The sequence below is a fragment of the Aegilops tauschii genome, chromosome 2, assembly GCF_002575655.3.
Source record: "Aegilops tauschii subsp. strangulata cultivar AL8/78 chromosome 2, Aet v6.0, whole genome shotgun sequence".
In the NCBI taxonomy this organism is placed as follows: domain Eukaryota; kingdom Viridiplantae; phylum Streptophyta; class Magnoliopsida; order Poales; family Poaceae; genus Aegilops; species Aegilops tauschii.
In genome coordinates this window covers 611,243,007-611,254,300 of record NC_053036.3, presented here as the reverse complement: position 1 = coordinate 611,254,300, position 11,294 = coordinate 611,243,007, and the positions used below count along the sequence as shown (strand labels likewise).

At 47.6% G+C, this 11,294-nt stretch overlaps 2 pseudogenes; both read left to right on the top strand.

The window, feature by feature from the left end:
- Positions 1–1,424: 1,424 nt before the first annotated feature.
- On the top strand, positions 1,425–3,444 carry LOC109782221 (senescence-specific cysteine protease SAG12-like; annotated as a pseudogene).
- On the top strand, positions 2,668–5,923 carry LOC109782230 (cytochrome P450 81Q32-like; annotated as a pseudogene).
- The last annotated feature ends 5,371 nt before the right edge of the window (positions 5,924–11,294 follow it).

The following is an 11,294-nucleotide window of genomic DNA, read 5'->3' as shown; positions in this document are numbered from 1 at the left end:
GCAATAACTTATCAGAGTCTTTGTCGGAGTGCGCATCCTCTCGTGGGTTCGATAACTCAGAGTCACTCCTTGGGAAAAAGGCAGATAATCTTTCTTCTATCTAAACCGGATCTTAAAGGGCATCAACCACCTTTTTTGGCGCCGTTGTCGGTGAGGCATAATGTTACTCCCTCCGTTCCAAAAAGCTTGTCGCTCAAATGAATGTATCTAGTCAGTGCGTTAAGAGTTTTTATTTTAGTTTATTGTTTCATCTTTTACTCTAGTTTTTATTTATTTTCTAGTTGTGTTATCAAAAAATCCCCATAAAAATTCCTATGGCTTGAAACCTTGGAGACTTTGCTTACTTTATACGTGCATCAATTGCGTAACCTAATATTGCCGCTGAGTAATATAAAATCAAGCACCACTTGGGTTTAGCAGAAAAGCCTTATTGATGCTTCATTTTGAGTCAATAAAGTCTACCTTTTATCAAAAAAAGCAGAAAAGCCTTCTTCGAAAAGGAAAAAAAGCACGCCATGAGAGTAGATACAAGAATTTTGGCCGTAACGTGTTTTTGCCTATTCTCTCTCTCTCCCTCCCTCCCTCGCTCGCTCTCTCTCTCTCCCGCTCGCTCTCTCTCTCTCCCTCGCTCTCTCTCTCTCTCTCTGGTTCATTCACTATCGTGTGCATATTCATCTTCGCGCCGGGCGGCCTCTCGTCAACCACGTTCAAAAGAAGAAAAAGCACGAGCCCATGCCCTGTGATCGTGGGATACATGGGCAGTTGAAGCCTACTCCATCACCTCGAGACCGACCGCGTCCATTCAGTGGCGTGCATGCTTTATTATGTCAACAATATATGCTACCGCGAACCAACCTGTGGTTGGATGGTTAGAGGGATAGTGGTATCTCCAGCCCACTAGGGTTCAAGTCCTGGTGTTCGCATTATTCCTGGATTTATTTCAGGATTTCCGGCGATGCGCTTTCGGCTCAGTTATCGAAGGTGCTCATAGGAGTAGGGTGTGCGTGTGTCGTTTATAGTGGTGAGTATATGCGCGTACGTATGAGCGCTTGCGTCTGTACTGATGTTAAAAAAACAATATATTCTACCATTAAAAAATCAATATATGCTACCAACTGTTCGATGTAACGTACAGTGCTATAACAGCCACGTAGCTAGAGCGCGCCGACGGATCGGATATCGGTGTGGTTGTGGCCGGTGATCCAAACTAGATTTGCTCCATCTATTCTTTGTAGCTACTTTTGGACAGCAACACCCAGCGATCGAGTTAAGTACGGTGGACGCGGCCACGATGCAGCAGCTGAGCCGTAGTACTCCGAGTTTTGTAATATTCGATCGATTAGCCGTCCACGTACGTCCACCTGCAGCCATGCCGGCCGTGTATAAAACCCAGCCGCGGCGCCACAAAGCAGCGCACCGGCGACATGGCATCCTCCTCCCCTTCCCGTGCCCGTACCCTAGCTCTCGCCATTGTTCTTTTCCTCGTCGCCTCGGCATCGGCAAGGCCGAGCCAGCAGGACGAGCCGGTCACGATGGTGAGGTTCCGCCGGTGGATGGAGCAGCACGGCAGGTCGTACCCGACGGTCGACGAGGAGCTGCGGCGCTTCGAGGTGTACCGGCGGAACGTGGAGCGCATCGAGGCCACGAACCGAGCGGGCGGGCTCGGCTACACGCTCGGCGAGAACCAGTTCACCGACCTCACCAGCGAAAGACTGAGCCGGAGATGAGCCACGATGGGAAGATGTTGATCACGACCTGTGCCGGGGATGTCGCCGAGGGACAGAATCCGGCGCAGCGCGGCAACTTGTCCGCCGCGCCTGAGAGCGTGGACTGGAGGGCCAAGGGCGCGGTCACGCCGGTCAGGCATCAAGGAGGTTGCGGTAAGTTCAATGAGCTGATTTCCAGGTTACTTCAACATGCCTGTGACTTAATTTGCTCTATCTAAAAGCCCCTGTTGGTTGTGTTGTGCCGGCCGGTCGATAGCTGCTTCCGGGGCTTTCGCCGCGGTGGCAGCAGTGGAAAGCCTATACCAAATAAAAACCGGGAAGCTGGTGCCCCTGTCCGTCCAGGAGCTGGTGGACTGCGATTCAAGGTCGTTCCATTGCAGCCCCGGCGGCACACCCGCCGCGGCCTTCACATATATCAAGATGAACGGCGGCATCGCGACGGCGGCACACTACCCGTACACCGCGCAGGAGGGCTACTGCAACAGCCAGGCCGAGCAGGTCGCCGTCTCCGTGCGCGGCTACCGCGTGCTGCCCTACGACGAGCAGAGCGAGCAGAAGCTCCTCGAGGCGGTGGCGCAGCAGCCCGTCGCCGTCGCCGTCAACCACCTCAGCTTTGAGTTCCAGAGCTACAAGGACGGGGTGTTCTCTGGCCCGTGCGCGTTCGAGGTCGAGCGCTCCAACCACCAGAGCGTCACCATCGTTGGGTACGGGGAGGACGCCGCCACCGGAAAGAAGTACTGGATCATAAAGAACTCGTTCGGCCAGTCGTGGGGGATGGGCGGCTACATGTTGATGGAGAGGGGCATCGCGGATCCGCGAGGCCTCTGCGGCATCAACTCTTACCCGGCTTATCCTACCATGTGATCGATGGGATCATGGAAGTAATCAGGAGTTGGTTGTGTGTTGTATGTGGCTCTACGTCGTTTTTTTTTTCCGGGGGATGGCTCTACGTCGTTTACTGCATGCCACGTCGTCCACCCGGTAAGCATGAACTCCCAGTGCATGTACGTGTTTCATCAGTATGTGTTGTGTATGTGTTTCGCAATAACTTGTCAGAGTCTTTGTCGTAGTGCGCATCCTCTCATGTGTTCGATAAATCAGGGTCACTCTTTTGAAAAAGGCAGATAATCTTTCTTCTATCTAAACCGGATCTTAAAGGACATCAAACACCTTTTCTGGCGTCATTGTCGGTGAGGCATAATGTTACTAGTCACTGCGTTAAGAGTTTTTTGTTAGAGTTTTAATTTCCCACAAAATTCCTATGGCTTGAAACCTTGGAGACTTTTCTTCTCCAAGTGAGAACTTTATGTGTGCATCAATTGCGTAACCTAATATTGCCCCCAAGTAATATAAAATTAAGTACCACTTAATTAGTATCAATGGTTCAACAAGACCAATTTGAAGACTCTGCTTCAGAAGATGCCCATATGCACTTACACAATTTTTCTAAGTTGAGTGATATGACACACATTAGAGATTATGAATCCGATGCTTTGAAGTTGCGTTTATTTTCTTTCCCCTTGAGTGGAAAAGTAAAAGAATGACTTCTAACTTTACCAAGAGGTACTATAATTTCATGGACTGCTTGTTGTAGCAAATTTTTATTTAAGTTTTGTCCAGTGCAAAAATTATGCAATTACACAATCAGATAACATGTTTTAAGTAAGAGGATCGTGAGCCATTAATGCCTGCGTGGGATCGCATGAAGAAGGCTACAAGAAACTGGCCCAATCACGGGATGAAAGAATTGTTAATTCTTCATATGTTTTATAATGCTCTTACTCCCATGACAAAAACTATGCTTGAGACAACTGCAGGAGGAACTGTTCGAAGAAAAAAAATCTATAGGCAAATTTGAACTTATTAGGTCCAGTCGTATGTAATTTGTGGTTTAATCAACAATAAATCTGATTTGTTCAACATATTACTATGTGCATGCATTCAAACGTCGTTGAAATGTTTATTCGATCTGCAGGTGCCTAAACCCATCAAACTCTCTGTTCTTATTGTGCAAACATGAGTCTGATAATAGTTTAGTTATTCAGGTAACGATTTGGCTAACTAAAAATTGTCAGCGAATTGCATTCAGGTAACGATTTCACTAGTAGGAGTATATAACAATGGCGCACTAGGTGACGTACATCTTGCTTCTTTTATATAGTACAAACAGATTTTTGCTTGGGTCAACCTAGGCTAGCTAGCAAGCCTTCGGTCCTCCGACGGAGGTTAACTCTAGCAAGTAGCAACTCGATCCAATCCTTTGTTTTTGACCTTATCATCAGTCAATCCGATCAGACATTTTTCTAGTCTAATAAAGAAAGAAGAAGAAGATGAATCCAAGAAGCAACGCCGAAAACGAGATTCTACGGCATCTCCGAAGAAACGAAATGGAGATTCACCCGAGAAAGAGACATTGCCTGTGAAAGTGAAAGAGGCTGCTTGGTCCACGATTCCCTTCCCTTCCCGCAGCCATGGGATCCTCCTGATTCTATATCTATACCACGACTACCTGCCTGGGAAAGGTGTCTCGGATTCTATAGCCGACACGAGACATGGACGCCGCCACGGACGGAACGGCCAGCGGCGGCGTCTTCGTGCTCCTGCTCCTCCTCGTCGCCGGTGTCTTCGCCGTCTCCGTTCGGCTGAGGCGACGATGGGGGACGGGAGCAGCAGCGCGCCGAGCCCGCCGCCGCTGCCGCTGCTCGGCCACCTGCACCTGCTCAAGAAGCCGCTGCACCGCTCGCTGGCCGCGCTCGCCGGGCCGGCGCCGCTCCTGTCGCTGCGGCTGGGCACGCGAAGGGCGCTGGTCGTGTCCACGCACGCGGCGGCCGAGGAGTGCTTCACGGCGCACGACGCGGCGTTGGCAGGCCGGCCGCGGATGCTCGCCGGGGAGATTCTCGGCTACGGGCGCACCACCGTCGTGTGGGCCTCCCACGGGGCCCACTGGCGCGGCCTGCGCCGGTTCCTTGCCGTCGAGCTCTTCTCGGCTTCCCGCGTCGCCACCATCGCCACCGACCGCCACGCCGAGGTCGCGTCCCTCGTCGAGAACCTGCTCCACGACGCCACCGCCAGCTCCGGGCGTGGTGCTGGGGCTGGGACTATCACGCTCCGGGCCCGGCTCTTTGAGCTGGTGCTTAACGTGATGCTGCGCGCGCTCACCGCGCGCCGGCATGCCGGCGACGTGGGCAGGATCCAGGAGATCATAGAGGAGACGTTTGCGGTGACCGGCGCTCCCAGCTTCGGGGACTTCTTCCCGGCGCTTCGCTGGGTCGACCGTCTCCGCGGCGTCGAGGCGGCGCTTGCAAGCCTGCAGGCAAGGCGCGACGCGTTCGTCACTGGCCTCATCGATGACCAACGGCGGATGCGCAACGCAGGCGGACGAGACGACGTGGACAAGAAGGGCGTGATCGACGTGCTCCTGGAGCACCAAGAAACCGATCCCGATTATTACAGCGACACCGTCGTCAAAGGCATCGTCTTGGTGAGTAGCCAGCATACTTCGCAAACTCCATGCGTGACACCACCACCATGTGTTACCAACTTACCATGTCCATGCTGACTGACATTCTCACATCCAGGTACTCCTCACCGCCGGCACCGACACGTCGGCGCTGACAACCGAGTGGGCCATGGCGCTGATGATGACGCACCCGGCGGCGATGGCGAAGGCGAGGGCCGAGACAGACGCCGTTGTCGGCACGGGCCGGCTGGTCGACGAGTCGGACCTAGCCAACCTACCTTACCTGCAGTGTGTTGTCAAGGAGACCCTTCGGCTCTTCCCCGTCGGCCCGATCATCCCGGCGCACGAGGCCATGGAGGACTGCACCGTGGGTGGCTTCCGTGTCCGGCGCGGCACGATGATCCTCGTGAACGCATGGGCGATCCACCGGGACGCCAGTGTCTGGGACGCGCCGGACGAGTTCATGCCGGAGCGGTTCTTGGGCAGAGACACGGTCACCACGCCCATGCTGCCGTTCGGGCTTGGCCGGAGGCGATGCCCCGGGGAGGGGCTGGCGATGCGCCTTGTTGGCTTGACTCTTGCAACGCTCGTGCAGTGCTTTGAGTGGGATGTTGGTCAAGGCGACGCCATTGACATGGCTGAAGGTGGGGGGTTGTCAATGCCGATGGCGACGCCGTTGGCGGCTCTCTGCCGGCCCCGGGAGTTTGTCAAGGGCGTGCTCGCTGCTTCCACTTGATGGACTGGTGTTTGGACTTAAAGTAACCAAAATTTGGATTAAAATTGTTTAGCTGTGGTGCACTGGTGTCAGTGATCGTCGATTTCACTTTTTTAGAGGATACTGAACTGTAGTCCCCTCTTCCTTCACTCATGATGCTCGATAGCAAGGTTGGTGGCGTTAGTAGCGCACTTGTGGGTCTTTTGCCTGTGCGATTTAGTTGTTCCAGTTTTTCTTTGGTCTGTTTTATAAGAAGACTTTTTCACTGCCAAGTTTTGTGAGACAGGTAGGGGTTGGTTAATTAATCCCTCGCGTAGCCGCCGCCTCCTCTCCCAATCTTAGGTTTTCTCCGCCTCCGACCCCGCCGGTTTGCCTTGTCTCCGGTGGCCTTAGGGCCATGGAGGCATGGTGGATCCTGATCCTTGTCGGTGAGACGGCTTTGTTTTTATATGTTACTTTAAGTTTTGTTAGAGTTTATGTCTTGCTCAGAAAGGCTAGACGGCGCCGGCTCCCTGAAGATGGAATAAGAATCTCCCCGCCTAGTCCCTGTTCTGGTGGGCGTGTGAAGATGTGTCTCCGGCGGATCTATCTTTGACGTTCATCTACGTTCGTGTGTCTTCAGGTTGTATCCTTCCGATCGACACTACTCTTCCTCGGCGATTGTTCTTGTTCTGATGCGTTGGTCCTACGGGGCCTTAGCACGACGACTTTCTGACTGTTTACTACAACAAGGTTTATCTGGCTCCGACGAAGAAGGGGCAATGACGGCGGCGCGCCTTCGGCTCGCTTCAGTTCTTGTAGTCTTGGCTAGGTGGTCTATGAATGTGAATGTAAATTTTATTATTTCTGATGTTCGTTGTACTATCATGATTGAAGATGAATAAATCAATAGCTTAAAAAAGGACTTTTTGACTGCCTTATTTTCTTTATGACTTGTGGATCTGCTTTATGACTCAATATTGTTATATGATGGTATAAGCCGAAAAGCTTCTTATATAAACAAAAGTTGGAAGGTCAAGAGAAGCCCAAACAAAGGGGCCTATTTGTTTGGGTTTATGTTTTTGCTTTTGCAGTTTTCCCACTTTGGTCTAAAAGCCAAAAAGGCTGGGCTTTTGGTTTTGGCTTTGGTTGACGTCTGATTTTTTTTGAATGAAAGGGGTCCCCCCCCCCCCGCCCCACTTTATAGAATGAAGTAGAAAAGCAACCAGTCACAAGTTAAGGTAACAGACTACTGCAAAGCAGCTAACTAACGACTGAAAAACTACAGCCAACAGACCAGAAGTTCAAGATGGCTCGTCAGATATAAGATTCAAGCCTACTTATTACAGAGCACCAGTTGAGAAGACACAGAAGAGTGGATCAAATAAGTAGATCTTCAGGGAATGGACTGATCCATCATCTCCCGCCTCAGTTTTCAGCTAGTCTCCTCCTGCATCACCTCCATGCGATCCGAAGGAGTTCCCCACGCCGTTTGTCCAAAAGGAGAATGCACCGTTGCAGTAGAGTTGCTTGCACATCGTCGCAGAGAACTTTCCAGTGGTGTAAATAGCAGCTTACTTTTGCAAGAATGCATTTCACACTTTTCCATTTGCGCCCCTGAAAGCAAAACTCATTTCTTAGTCTCCACAAGCTCCATAAGGTAGCAGTTGTCACCAAATTCAGAACAACATTTTTCTTATGCATTTGCCAGAAGGACAAGATATTTTCAAAATTAGCTATTTTGTCAACACCAAAGAACTCTGAAACAAAATCCCAAACATGTTGGGCTACCACACAGTCAAACAACAAGTGTTGAACAGTTTCATTTTCGGAGCAGAATAGGCTGGAAGGATCCTCTACTTCTCTTCTTTTAGCAAGATTGTCTATAGTAAAACCTTATTGTAAACACACAACCACAGAAAAATATGAATGTTCTGTGGACATAGAATTTTCCACATTTTGTCACTGATAGCAGAAGCTATCCCATCAAAGTTAATTTGATTATAAAAGGATTTTACTGAGAATAACCCATTAGATTCTAAGCACCAAACTGGGGTGTCAACACCATCCAGTAGAGGATGTTGTTTGACCACATAAACAAGTTGGTCCCAGCGATCCATACCCATGCGATCGACACACCTTCTAAACGTCAATTTTAACTCATTCCCATCCCACACCTCGGCCACTGTACTTTCAGTCTGATTACAGATATTAAACAGATCCCAGAATTGTACTTTAAGGGAACAATCCCCCGCTCAGACATCATGCCAAAAGCTAATGAGTTCTCCATCTCCCAACCTCCATCTATAAAAGGTTTTTGCTGCTGCCATGGCCCAGGTAATGCTCTTCCAAAAGGTAGAGCCCCCTTCACCTTTAGCCCATAGGAGATTGGGGGAGTTTACTCTGTATTTATACAAGATGAGTTTTGTCCAGTATGAATCAGGATTGTCAAAGAATCTTTTACCCCAGGAAGCTAACAAGGCCATATTAAATTCTTTTATGTTGGGAACCCCCAAGCCTCCAAATTCCTTCTTCCTAGTAATTAATCCCCAATTGGAAAAGTGGTATTTGTGTTGATCTCCCAAGTTCCCCCAAAAGAAATGAGTCATTTGAGAGTTAATGGCATTGATTGCCCATTTAGGAAATTTGATCACAGACATCAAGTATGCAGGAATGCTAACCACACAAGCACACAACAAAATAATTTTCCCTTTATAAGTAAGATATCTCCCCAGCCAGCCAGAAATGCCTTTAATGATTCTGTCAATAATAGGCTGGAGATCCTCTCTTTTTGTTTGTCATAATGCAGAGGTACTCCCAGATATTTCATAGGAAACGAGCCTTTTTTACAACAAAATATCTGTGCAAACTCCTTAGAGATCGCATCTTCTACATTGATAGTCATCAGATCACTTTTATGAAAGTTAATTTTCATCCCAGATAGGTTTTCAAAACATGACAGAAGCCATTTAAAATTCCTTGCTTTGTGAGCAGAGTTTTCCAAGAAGAGTATAGTGTCATTTGCATACTGCAGACTGACCACACCTCCAAGGATCAGATGGGGCAGAAGCCCAGAAATTAAGTGCTGGGAAGTGGCTTTTTAAGTATTTTGGTAAAAACATCAGCAACCAAGTTAAACAATAGGGGGGGTGGATCCCCTTGCTTGAGACCTTTTCCCCCTACAAAGTAGGGTCCAGTGGTGTCATTAATCCTCACACTAAAGGTGCTGTGGGTAAGAGTACTTTTGATCCAAGCAATCCATTTTGGACCAAAACCTCTCGAATGGAGCATATCAAAGAGGAAATCCCAACTAACTCTATCATAGGCTTTCTCATAGTCCAGCTTAAGCACTAAACCTTGAGAGCCTGATTTTTTATCTCGTGGATCACTTCATGAGCCATAACCACATTCTCCAAGATGTATCTACCCTTAATGAAAGCATTTTGGTTAGAAGATATCAATCTACGACCGATGGGGGAAACCCTATTGGTCATGGCTTCAGAAAAAATCTTAATCCCACAATTACTCAGACTAATAGGTCTGAACTTCTTCATTTCCCTAGCATCAGGTTCTTTGGGAATGAGAACAATCAGGGCAAAGTTTAATCTCTGCATATCCAGCTTGCCCTCTTCAAAGTCTCTAACCAACGCCATAAAGTCAGTTTTAATCACCTCCCAAAAGGTTTGGTAAAACAGAAAGGATAGTCCATCCGGACCAGGGGCACCATGGGCATAAGACCCAAAAATTGCCTCTTTAATCTCCTCCTTGGAAAAGTTTTTTGCAGGTGATCATTCTCTTCCTGGGTAACCATCTCACTTTCCTCCCAAAAGGAAGGTCCAAGACAAATGTTATGTTTACTTTCAAAACCAAATAGGTTTTTGTAATAGTTAGTAACCACATCTAGCATTTCTTGAGTAGTGTAAACAGGACCATTTTCTCCAATTAACTCGGATAGATTGTTTCTCCTATGCCTGTGGTTGGCTAGAGCATGAAAATAGGCATTATTCTTATCCCCATCAATAATTCGGCGATCTCTGGAGCGCTGCCATAAAGCAGTTTCCTCCTTGCTCCAGATTTTTGAAAGTTCTTTTCTAATATCATCCATCCTGTTCTTATCTCTACCATCAACTTGGTTCCTTTCAGAGAAAACGTCAAGAATGTCAAACTCGAGCAAAAGCTCTCTCTTCTTCTTCTTAATATCTGCTTCAATGTTAATACTCCAACCTTTAGCTTTCTTCCTAAACAATTTACTTTTCTTCATCCAAACATCTATAGCTGGTTTCCCAGGAACTGGAGTGTTCCAGGTGTCAACCACCAATTTTTTAAAGTCAGGGTGATCAAGCCACCATTTTCTCAAAGCGAAAAATCTTCGGGGAGGTAACCCTCCGAGCACCCGTGTCCAAAATCAAAGGTGTATGGTCACTTCCTACACGAGAAAGTGCAGTCACCACTGGCAAAGGAAAATGAGCATCCCAGGAGAGAGAAGTAAAAATTCTATCTATAGTAGCAAGGATGAGATTGTCCTGGTTATTGCTCCAAGTATATTTCCTATTTGCAATATTAATCTCCATAAGAGATCATTTGTTAATCCAGTCATTGAAAAGGTATGAGAATTGATTATTAATAATCCCATTGTTCTTGTGAGCCGTAGACCTGACCAAATTAAAGTCACCCCCAAGCAAAACTGGGTAGTTGAGACTAGCCATGGTATCATGAAGTTCAGCAATAAATTCTAGTTTAAACTCATTATAGGAAGTACCATAAACTGCAACAAGATGCCAAATGAAACCATTAGCTTTATTTTTAATTGTTGCAACAATGCAAAATTTCCTATTAACAAAACCAGTTATTTCAAACAATTCACTCTTCAGACCCACAAGGATCCCACCAGCCGTGTTTATCGCAGGAAGGTAATGCCAATCAAAGTCCTCTCTACCAGAAATACCTTTGAGAATATGGGTGTCAATACTTTCTCTTTTGGTTTCAAAGAAACAAAAGAAATCTACATGGTTGTTACAAATAAAATCCCCCAGGCACTGAATTTTTCCAGGTGGACCTAGACCTCGAATATTCCAAAAAGCTCCTATCATTTAATCTTAAATGGGTGAGACAAGCCACATGGCTTTTTCTTTGTATTCAAGGTGGGGCTTTCCACAAATGAATCAACAGTGGCAACAGATCCATTATATGGCATAGCATCCTTCCCAGAATCAGGAGTAGGATCACTCATATCCATCAGATCTAAATTACCAGGGAGAACAATCTCCGGGTTTTCATCAGCAAATTGTAGACATCTAGTTTTTTCATTGTCAATTAGATCTAGAATAATATCCTTTTGTTCTTTCTCATTATTACCAATACACAAGTCCACTTTAGCAGTATAAGATGCAAGTTCATCAGGTTCTAGGATAGC